We start from the raw sequence: 11,575 nt of genomic DNA on the forward strand, positions 1-11,575 counted from the left end.
AAATAGGACACAACAGAAGATGAAATCAGATCAGTTGTTTGTGTCCTTTTTGGACAATAGAATTGGCAGATCTGTAACTAAGGGCACCATAGCTAAGTGGATTAGAGACTGCATCTCATTTATTTATGCATTAGAGGGTAAGGATCTTCCCTTTCCAGTTAAGGCACATTCTACCAGGGCTATGTCAACTTCAGTGGCCTTTCATGCTAGACTATCCATAAATGAGATATGTGCATCAGCTACTTGGACTTCTCCACATACCTTTATTTCTCATTACAAACTGGACGTGGCCTCTAGAGGTCGGGCTTCCTTTGGTTCCACAGTGCTCAGGAGTGTTTTCCAGTGAGCCTCCCAGGATTCAGGTGCTAGGGACGCTGCCCCATCAGTAATGAATGTAGGCGAGATAGGATCACATTACATCCTTTAGTTATGTACTTACCATAACGATAGATGTATGTGATCCATCTCGCCTACATTCTTACGTACCCGCCCTCTTTCCCCCTACCTGTTGGACTTAGATGAAACTTGTATTCTGATTCCTCTGAGGATATTATTTTTTCTCTCCTCTTACATATATATCCTTGTGGTGTGGTGTATGTGGGAAAATAATATTGGGGCAAACAAGATCTGGGGGTTTGGGCATGATGCATCCTGGGATACAGGGTTAGCCCAGCCAGTGAGAGACTTTGTGCTAGTTATAGTGGCCAAGTCGGAGCTGACTTTCGGCTCCGAGCCCGTCAGTAATGAATGTAGGCGAGATGGATCACATACATCTATCGTTATAGTAAGTACATAACTAAAAGTTAATATGCATTTTGTAAAGAATAAACATGAGACACAACTTTCCATAACAGCCTAGATATGCAGAGTGTAATAATTTGTCCTTATCCATTGCATTACTGACCTTCTTGAGGAAGTCATCCTGGGTAAGTAAGCAGGATCTGGTCTTGACAAATCCAAACTGACTTGGGTCAATAGTCTGTAGGTTCCCTATGCCCTTATTTATTCATTCTGTAACAATCCTTTCCATAGCCTTAGAAATGAGGCTAGTTAGACTTATAGGTTAGTAGTGTCTCAGGTTTGCTGATCCCCCATCCTTGTGAAAAGGGATTACAGTCGCTGTTCTCCATTTATTCTTACAAAGCCTGTTTGGAGGCTGACATTGAAAATAGCCTCTGTAGGGGGTTTGACAGGTCCTGTTTTAGGCTGGTCAGTAAGCAACCCGGTGTGTTATTCAGCTCCACAGAAACAGTGTTCTTGGCATTGGATAGTACCTTATAGACTTGTTCATGGGGGATTTGGTGGGGTGGAGTGGTGTTGATTTGAGTATGAGATCTGGGAATATTGGGAGGAGAGGTGGGTGAGTTTAGAGTTAAATTTGTCCACTAACAGATTAGCTATGTCCTCTGGGTCTGAGTATGTGATATCATTTACTGTTAGATCTGAGCAGTGCTGGGCATTGTTTCTAATGTTTCTAACACAGTTAAAGAAAGCTTTGGGGTTATTCTTTGCTTTGGTGGTTATTTTTACCTCATATTCCACTTTGTTTGATTTGATCAGGTTCTGGAGTTCCCTTTTAAGTTTAACAAGAGTTTTTTGTATCCTGAGAGCTACATCCATTTTTACACGCAGCAAATTTTTAAATTTATTATAGAGCCTGATTACATTTAGTTCCACTACAGGGATTTATTTTTGAATTTGGCATTCTATTTATTTTGGAGGAGGACAAATGCATCTATGCACCAAGCCACATGTGCTTAGAATATGGCAGTAAAGGATTTCATATAAGCAGTGTGCTCATTGAATTGGAAGGAGATGTTGAACATAGGCAGGTCATCAGCCAGTTTTAGTAGTCTAGCCTTGGCATAATCCCTGAATACTAAGATATTGGAGAGTGCTTCTGGCTTAAGTTTTAAGGTGAATGTGACTAATCTGTGGTCTGATTTGACCAGGAAGGGAGTTACAGTTGGTAGTGAGCAGAACCGTCCATTATTAGTGAGGACCATGTCCAGGATTTTATTGCCCCTTGTTTTGGTGCAGACTGGTCCAGAGAGTTTGTATAGATGAAGTCCAGAAATCTCTAGACATACATGTTAGAGGATGTATATGTGTCCCAGTTAATAGAAGGGTAGTTGAAGTCCCTTACGAAAATAGTGTTTGGCTTAATGCATATGGACACCATGTTAGCTTGGTAGGTCTTATTGACTGAGGAGGAGATAGAGGTGGTCCCATAATTAGCCATGATAAGGGATCTTAAGTTGGATGTGGAGGAGTTCCATATCTTTATCTTGTGTAACTAGTCTGAAGTGAATTGTTTTTTTTTTCTTTACAGCTATAAGGACATCCCTGCCTTTAGTGCCTTCATCTTGCATGGTGGGCCTGAACTTGTTGTAAGCCACTTAACTTTGCACTGATGGGATGCTCTTAAAGGTCTTCAACCAGGTCTCAGTGATGATGCATATAGTGATATTTTCCAGGGTGAAGAGAGCTTATACAGAGTTGATTTTTCTGTTAAGGTTCCTACCCTTGAGCAGCAGTATATTTATATTATATGGATTATATTTTGTTTTGTTGGAAGCTTTTGAGCACTGATATTGCCTAATAGAAGACACTAGGGTGTTGAGAAGTTTTTAGCCAATATATGACAGCCTTGGAGGGCATCCCTGGCAAAACAGTATCAGGCCTCAACCTTCTGGTATAATCTTGGGTAAGTATATATTCTTATATCACCTGTCTAATGTAGTGTTTAATCAGCATTGCTACTTCCTGATATACAAGACAGTATTTTACTGGTCCTAGGGGGTGAATGATTGGTCTCAGGGGATGAGCTTGCTTATGAAGCCAGCATGTTTAAATATGGTATTCACTGACTAGACATGTTGATGTGTCTGAATTTGGGAGTTTGGTGAAACACTGCCAAAACTGATTAGTGAAGAAGGCATACCCAACCTAGGACCCATCAAGGAGGTGCTGTTGTAGATTGTCAACTACGTTGTTAACATAAGAGGATTATGACTGGGTCTCTGATCATAACCACCTTATTGTGTGGTTGAGACATGCGTGCCAAGAAGTTTACCTCAACAGCCAATCTAGGGAATCGTGTCAAGAACACATAATGGTTAGGACTAGTGAGACTACGTAATGATTATTTGTAGTGCATGTAGTGCATGCTTCCAAGTAACAGGGTAGCAAGAAGAAAAGTGTAAGAGAGCAAAGTGTTTTACTGACTTTAAAAGTCTTGGAAAGCCAGTGGAATACTTAGCACTGCCAAAGAGTATTCAGGAAAGAAGTGCGTCTCTCACGACTGAATGTCTTTAAACGTTGCCTGGCACACTTTTTGTTCATATGTGTGACAGACCAAAGTATCTAACAGCTTTTAACACTGTTTTACTTTCTACTGCTTTTCTTTGCCAGCCTGAAAAGTCTGTTTTTAACTTCTTAGCATGCGACCCAATCTTAACAGTGCTTAGGGTGTTTAACAAAAGAAGTTATCATGTCTGTTCATTCGTCTGAATGTATTCCTGTTTGCAGCCCCACATCTTCATCAAGAAATCTGTCCTATTCATCCGGGTGTTCCAGTTGTTGCATGGGTCTGCCTGGGCTAAGAGTTAGAAGTTTAGATGAGTTTTATACAGTAGGACAGTTGGACAGTTGTATTATTATACATATATATATATGGTCTACTTCATTAAATCAAACAGCCATAATGTTGAACTGCAATACATTGAGATGAAAACAACTTAAGACCAAAAACTCAAAAGTCCACAAAACTGACAGGAATAATATTGAAGACCAAAACATCGAAAACAATATGTCACACCACTGATAGTGTCACTACTCCCTACTATAACCTAACACATAACAGCCGTACTAAAAAACTACACATTAACCTCTTCTACATTTTTGCGGGGGGTGGAGCCCCCTTGCAGCCCTCACCCTATACAAATTAAATATACCAAGATCACTCTACAGTGGAGAAAAGATAAATTTCCCTATCTCCACTGTACTGTGATCTCCAAAACTTGCAAACACGCAGCTGTTCCCTGCACAACACACCTAAACACATCCAATATACCCACTTCCCCTCCTAGTAACTTTTCCCATCAGTTTAACTACCACAATTCTTTAAACCCAACAAAACTATTCATAAAAAAAACATCACTTACCTGTCTCTCACAAAGTAGCAAAAATATGCACATACCATACTACAGCAATGCACATTACCGCCGCCATATTGCCTCCATACAAAACAAAATGTCTTAAAGAGATACTACACTTTTAAAACACTACAACACTAATATATAAACAAATTCAAACTTAATACACACAATGTTTTAAACTTTCACACATATACATATATATATATATATATATATATATATATATATATATATATATATATATATATGGTGTAGTTTGGATCTTTCTTCAGTATTTCTCACTGGTCACAAAGTTTTATATCCTGACTGGCTTATACCTCTTTCCTTTCATTTATTCCTTAGGAGATCTTCAGTCAAATACTGGTACTTGATAAAAGTAGTGATGTGCTTGTTTATATTAAACAATATACAATTCAATGGCAAATTACAAAAACAACTGTTCCCTTTTTTACCAGTGTCCTTAGGGGTCCCTGAAGGCTCCATCCTTGTCCCATTACTTTTTTCTCTATTTATCAACCAGCTCTCTTCCTCCACACCCAATGATGCAGACGACACCACCCTTATTTGTGCCACTCCCACATTAGATGACCTTCACTCCCTAACCCAAAACTTCATTAGTCAAAACCTGGTTCACTAACTACTAGCTTATTCTTAACCCCAATAAAATAAAACTACTTCTTTTCAGCTCATGTAGATCTTCCTCTCCAAGTGAAAATTTTACCATTATGTGCAAAAACAATACCAAGATCACCCCAACCACCCACACAAAACTGTTAGGTGTAGAAATATTAAACAATCTGAGATTTAACATTCAGATAGCCCAAACTATCAAGAAAGTTGACAAAAAACTAGGACTCCTCTATCAGAATAAGCAATTTTTCACTAGACACACTAAAGCCACAGTAGCTAGGACACATCTCTTATCTACCCTGCTCTATGCATCCCAAGTTTTAACCAACCTTCACAAGGCTGACTTAAACAAATTAGAATCTTGTTATAATAAGATTGCTAGGTTTGCCACAGAAGCCTCATATGGGGCCCATCACTGTGTATCACTCAAACAGCTAAACTGGCTTGAGCTGCCTCAGCTACTGCAACTGAATCAATTGTCAATTGCACACAAGTTATGCTACTACCCTGATAAAGTCCCAGCACTCCAGAATCTAATTCAACCCTATACTACAACAAGAACCTTAAGATCTAGTAACCAAAACCTCCTAAATGTCATGAAATACAATAATGCTGCTGGGAAATCTCTCTGGTTATACTATTGCTAAAGCTTGGAACACTCTACCTAGCCACTTGTCATCTAATAGCTCTGCTACACAATTTAAAAAACTCTTGAAAACTCACTACATGAGCAACTAGTTATGTTCCTGTGACTCTACAGAGTAAGCAACTACTTAACAATCTATTTTTCATCATACAACCAATAGGCCTCATACAAAATCCTGCAATATCTACAGAACTAACCCTTTTGTATCCTGTATTAATCCAATTTGCCCCTCTAGTCATTATGCTCACTACCAACTTATTTCCTATTTTCACAGTCATAGTGTCAGTACTCTACTATGCTGCTTCACCTTTTTACTTAAGTAACAATTTAGAAAAACTTCACGAACAAATGTAGACCAACCAAGAAAAAAATCCAGAACACACCCGTGGAGACAATAATTCAACTGCAGCAAGGTAATGGTAACAAGCAGGTTTAATACCAACACGAATCCTTCACAGAACAACTTGATGACAAGCGCTTTCGCCTGGACAATTCCAGGCTTTTTCAAGTCAGAGCAAACAAAGCAAACTGGAAAAACAGTGCTTAAATAGCTGAGTCACATGCTGAATTTAATTGGTACTTGGAAAGCAATTAAAAAGTAATTAGAAAGCATTTCAAGATGATGAAAAATTCAGTCTTGATAAAGCTCTTTAAAAACACATAGTATTCAGTGTAACACATTCTAACACTCCTGATAGTATATACACTATACAAAATAAAGTAAAAAGATCATGTAGTGTGCAAATTATACATTTTCTGATAAATATTCCCTATCTGCATTAAAAACTTCCAAGACTACAACTTGTATATAAAAAGAAATACCAAAACATGAATATGTATCAACAAGCTGTAAGCAAGTAAGTAAGTACTGTTTACATGTAAAAAGAGCACAACTATGCTTGGAAAATGTAATAAGAACTGTTGGTAAAGCATAAATATGCTAACAACAAGTACTAAAAAAAAAAAAACATTATAAAAAATACAGACTATAATCTAGCTCGTCTGAGCCTGAGAACTGGTCCTATGCTTAACGTCTCGTTCATGCCAGGCATGCTGCCAGCATCAAGCCTCAGCTGCCAGATTAATTCCCTGACTTCCAAGGTGGACTCCCAGTCCCCCCTCTATTGCTGGGATGGACTTGTTCAAGCACCATGAAAGTTAACTTAAAATTGGGACAACTGAGGGTGTTTATAGAATGTTACTATCTTTCTTTTTGTCTATATCATAGATATGTTCATATATCATTTCTACGCCTTTCAGTTTTCCTATGTTCAAGCAACACCCAATGTATACTACTGCAAGTGTGATGACCATGTGGTTTCAAATTGACACTGCGTGCTTTTAAATATAACTGACTGTTGTTGATTATAAAAGAGCATTGTTTGCACATGCCACATTTAAAAGTACCATTCCTTTGTTTGGTGGTCGTACAAGTAGTGCTGTGTTTTTGTTCGAAAACTTCTTTTAAATTCTGACCTTTTTCTAACAAAGGATGGTTTCTTGGAAATCAAATTCTTAAATTCATCATTGGTTTGTAATACAAACCAAAACTTCATAATTGTATTTTCTATCTCCCTTGAGTTCTCTGAGTAAGTATAAATGAACTGACTCTGGTTCTCTTGGGTTTGTGTGTTGGGAATCATAGCGTTAAAAACCACAGCCTCCTTATTCCCAAATAATGGTGTGTATTTTACTAAGTATTTCATGGATGAGATTATTCACCAGGTAGTCTGGATAACCTCTATCTGCAAACATCACCTTAAGGATGTTGGCTTCATCAATAAAATCAGATAACCTGCTACACATACGGGATGCTCTGATAAGCAAGCCTTTAACTATCCCTTTCTTTTGTTGAAAAGGGTGCTGGCTATTAAAATGTAGCAGGGTGGAGAATGAGGGTTTTCTATAAACTTTAGAATACAGTTCACCTGTTTGAGCATCTCTCAAGATTTTCGTCTAGATAATGAAGTTCATTCTCATTAATTTCATGGGTAAGGATAGAAAATCAGTAGAAGAGTTAATATGCTCCAAAAACCCTGTCACTTGTTCTCTGGTGCCATCCCAGATGATACATATATCATCAAGTAGCGGCAATAAAAGTAATATATTGTGCCCAAGTGGACTGGAATATAACCATCTGTGCAATACCGTGTTGGGCGTGCAGGTGGCACAGAAAGCACCATAGCCCTCTCTTTTTGTTTGTTTAAACAATTCCCCATTGAAAAACACATAGCTGTTATTTAGAACAATGTAGAGCATATCAGAAATTAAGTTAATGATGTTACTACTGAGACTAGTTTCAAACCTAAGAAAATCAGTAAACCATTCAACCCCAACAGTATGACCCCAACAGTATGGGAGGGAATAGGTCTTTAATGTCCACAGTGATCATCAAAGAAGAAGTAAGGCATTTTTCTTTTGGGAAAAGTTTGAGGAACTCCCAGAATCTTTTATCACATGGGTCATAGCCAGGGTGTGCTTTTAGTAACAAAATCTATAAATTTGGAAATGGGTTCCGTGACCCCCAGCGCCTGAGACAATGGTCTCTAAAGCAGCGGCGTTAATATTTTATGAGTTTTGGGGATTCCAAAATAATAGGAACCCTGGGTTTGTTAACTAAAGAAAATTGTACAATTGCTCATTAATGACACCTTGTAATAAGTGATCGTTAAATGTGTATTTGATCTTGGCTACAGCTATATTGTACTCATTGATATGAGACAATACTGCTGGTCGTTGTGTAGCATGTTGTGTATGATTTCTTCATAAGTGTGGTCATACATAAGTACCACACCACCACGTTGTCGGTTTTTTCACCTGGCTGACGTGTCCTTGAAAGTAAAGAAATAAATTCAAGTTCTTGTTTGGTTAAATTAGAATGCTGCGTGTTCCCAGAAACGTAACAACTTGTCTCGTAGTTCATGTTCTACTAGCTCCTCATAAAGCTTTAAAGGTTGCACCATGGGGATTAAAGGTGCTTTTTCTAGAGCCCACTAATATTGTGTGTTGTATTTTTAAAAATGCTTTAAATTCAATGCTCTGGTAAAAGTTTAAGTTCTACCAATAGATTAGCCAAGTTAGTTCTATTGGAAGGTACAATTTCAGTAAAATTGTAAATGCTGAAATTATTGTCTCCACGGGTGTGTTCTGGATTTTTTTCTTAAGTAACAATTTAACTATCTTCAACACCTGACACATTTACAATCTGTGAATTCTATATTAATCCCATTTAAAATATTGCTATGAGTGACTTGTTTTCAGCGTGTGATTTCTATATCAATCCCATTGATAATATCCTTATGAATGTATATTATTTTTACTATGTACTGCATCCGACTATGAGTTGTATGTTTCATCTCGACTGATATATGTTAACTGAGCTATTTGCTATGTTTTGCTTGCTATTCTTGGATTATGTTTTGTTTGTTTGTTTCTTCGTGACTATGTATGTATGTAAACTGGAGCTTTTCTCCCGAGGCCTGTGCTGAAAATGGACCTGTGTCCAGTTGGACTATCCTGGTAAACAAATGGAAAATAAATAAAATAAATTCATATATCCAATCTGCTCCTTTTTCTCTATATGTCTGGTTTACTTAAGAATTAAAGATACATTTTACATAAAAAAGAGTGAAGTTTTTCCCAAGTGTATGGACATTATCTTTTATTCACTAGATTATCTGTTCAAGTTATTTTCCCTGTGTCTTGGTGTTTTCATTTCTTATTTTTCATTCTTTTTGGTGTTTAAAGGAAGTTTACTCACAAAACACAGAAGATTACAGGAGATCATCCAGTGTTTTCTGTTTTGATGGCAGCAGCAGTGCTGTGACTATTTACATTTTCTGGGTTTTGAAGTGTACTACAAACTTTAAATGACCGCCTTATACAAGGAAATATAATCATTCTTCAAATGCCAAGAAATAATGGAAGTGAGGGTGGGGGGTAATGGGAAATAAAAAGTATCAACATTTGCTTATTCCAGTCAAGCTTTTCAAAGGCCAGTAGATTGATAGCTTGATATGGGCGTAGTTACAGATGATTGACAGACTGGTGGATGAGTGGCTTTTGTGTGAAAATTTAATGTTGTGGTGAATTTTACTGCCGTGTATTGTGCAGTCTGGCAGAGGGCTTTTTAGAAATTTCCCCCTTTTCTCCCCATTGTACAGTCATGGAGTTGGTATATATAAATTAGGTGTTTGAGGAGCTCCCCCCACATAGGGGTGCAGCCCCCCAAAAAGATATTTTTGTGTTTATGTTTTCAACTCACCATTTTTTGTACTTCTTTTTGGAAACTGGAGTGTTGAATGAATATGCTTTGATTGCTTAAAGGAAATCCCTAGACAAGTGAATCTGTGAACCTGTGGAATATGGACTATGTGATTAACAATTGCCCATGTATGGTTATTATGCCCTCCCCATACAGACTGTGAATAGAGAGAAGAAAGGGTAACAGCAACCTTTGGAGATAGTGGGAGACACAGGAGGAATGGCACTTAGTTTTGGGAGAGCTCCTGGGCAGAGAGGTTGAAGAAAGCAGCAGAAAAGGAACAGTTTTTCATATTTGCCTTACAGCATTAAGGATACATGAGACTGTGCTGTATGCATGGAAGGTCAGCGTAAAGAATATGGTCGACACAGAAATAGCAGGAAATGCTGCCTGATTTTAGCATAAGCAGTTAAGTCAAAGATAACCAATTAACTGGAATGATGCCACAGAAGACAAGCGCTGATAAATTAGGCAATAAATGCTGAAACTATCTGTCGAATCATTAAAGGATATAAGATGGAAGGCAGCATAGAAAGAACTAACAAGTATATTGTGAGATAATCTCTCACTGCAAAACAGATATTTAGGTAAGTTAAAATGGAATGCTAACATGTACAAAGAGGTGGTGGAAAGAGTTAGGTCTGGAGACCCAATTAGAATTGGGATAGAGCATTTGTGGGACAAGAAAAACTGCAGTTTTAATTCATAGTAGAAAATGAGATAAGAGTGATGAGGATTTGAATTGAGGGAGAGCAAAGAGAGGAGATTAAAGCGAGAATTGCAAACTAGTCTAGATGTCTAGGGGCAAAGAGTACTAGCACGGGATCTACCCACTGATTAGGAATCAATTGATTTGACATGAATGGGCATTAATGTTTAACATACACAAGGGGAGAATTTGGATTTGGATTGGTTTGTAATGCTTATTTAATTCATTAAACCCTATATGGCGTGGGCTGTCACATCTTTCCAGCCTACACACATCCTTACATTCCAGAACATTTTCTGACAACTAAGCTTAAAAAAGCACAAGATAAACAAATGTAAATATTTTGTGAAGAGTACAAACTATTAAAACTGTACAAACAGCAATGTCATCGGTAAGAAGTTCAGTTTTATAGTCTTTCCATAAATATTATAATACATTATAATGCACTCATACCAATAATTGCATGTTTGCTACATTTTCACAAACAAGTTGTCATATCTTCAAAATTGTACAACCTAGACATGTATTATAGAATACTTTTGTTAACCATTCATAAGCTTTCACATGACGGCAAGAAATTCCACTCCTGAGTGCATGTTTATTGAGATATTTACAGAAACGTGAAAACGTGTCTGATTGCATAATCAGCAGTATGAATAACATTGAATATCTCTCAAAATGTGGAAATATCAATGGCAGTTTTCATCAACAGCATCTAAGGTTCCAGCTGATGCATTACAATAGTCACCATGCCCCTCAATATCATGTAGATCTCTCAGTTACAAAAATATGAAAATATGAATAAGTGCAAAACAATGATTAATTTATGTGCTGCAGGGCATCCTTAATTAACAATCTTAGTTTCATTTTGTTAATTACTCCTTGCCCTTTCCATTGATACCTGTTATTAGTTGGTAAGTTACCTACTTAAAGAAGCCAGATCCAAAAAAGTTCCAGATGCCATAAGGCAGTATGGGTATTAACTCTGGTCACACAGCGGGAAGACTGAGTACACCCCAGTGTGCTTTATAAGTGGAAGTCCCCAACAATGGAAGCGATATATCTATATATATATATATATATATATATATATATATATATATGGGTCTCCTTCATACTATTGAAAACCCACTTACGTGATACAGCACTTGGGAAAGAAGGCAGTC

This window comes from Protopterus annectens, chromosome 9.part0, assembly GCF_019279795.1.
Source record: "Protopterus annectens isolate FY-2018-M chromosome 9.part0, PAN1.0, whole genome shotgun sequence".
Taxonomy (NCBI): domain Eukaryota; kingdom Metazoa; phylum Chordata; order Ceratodontiformes; family Protopteridae; genus Protopterus; species Protopterus annectens.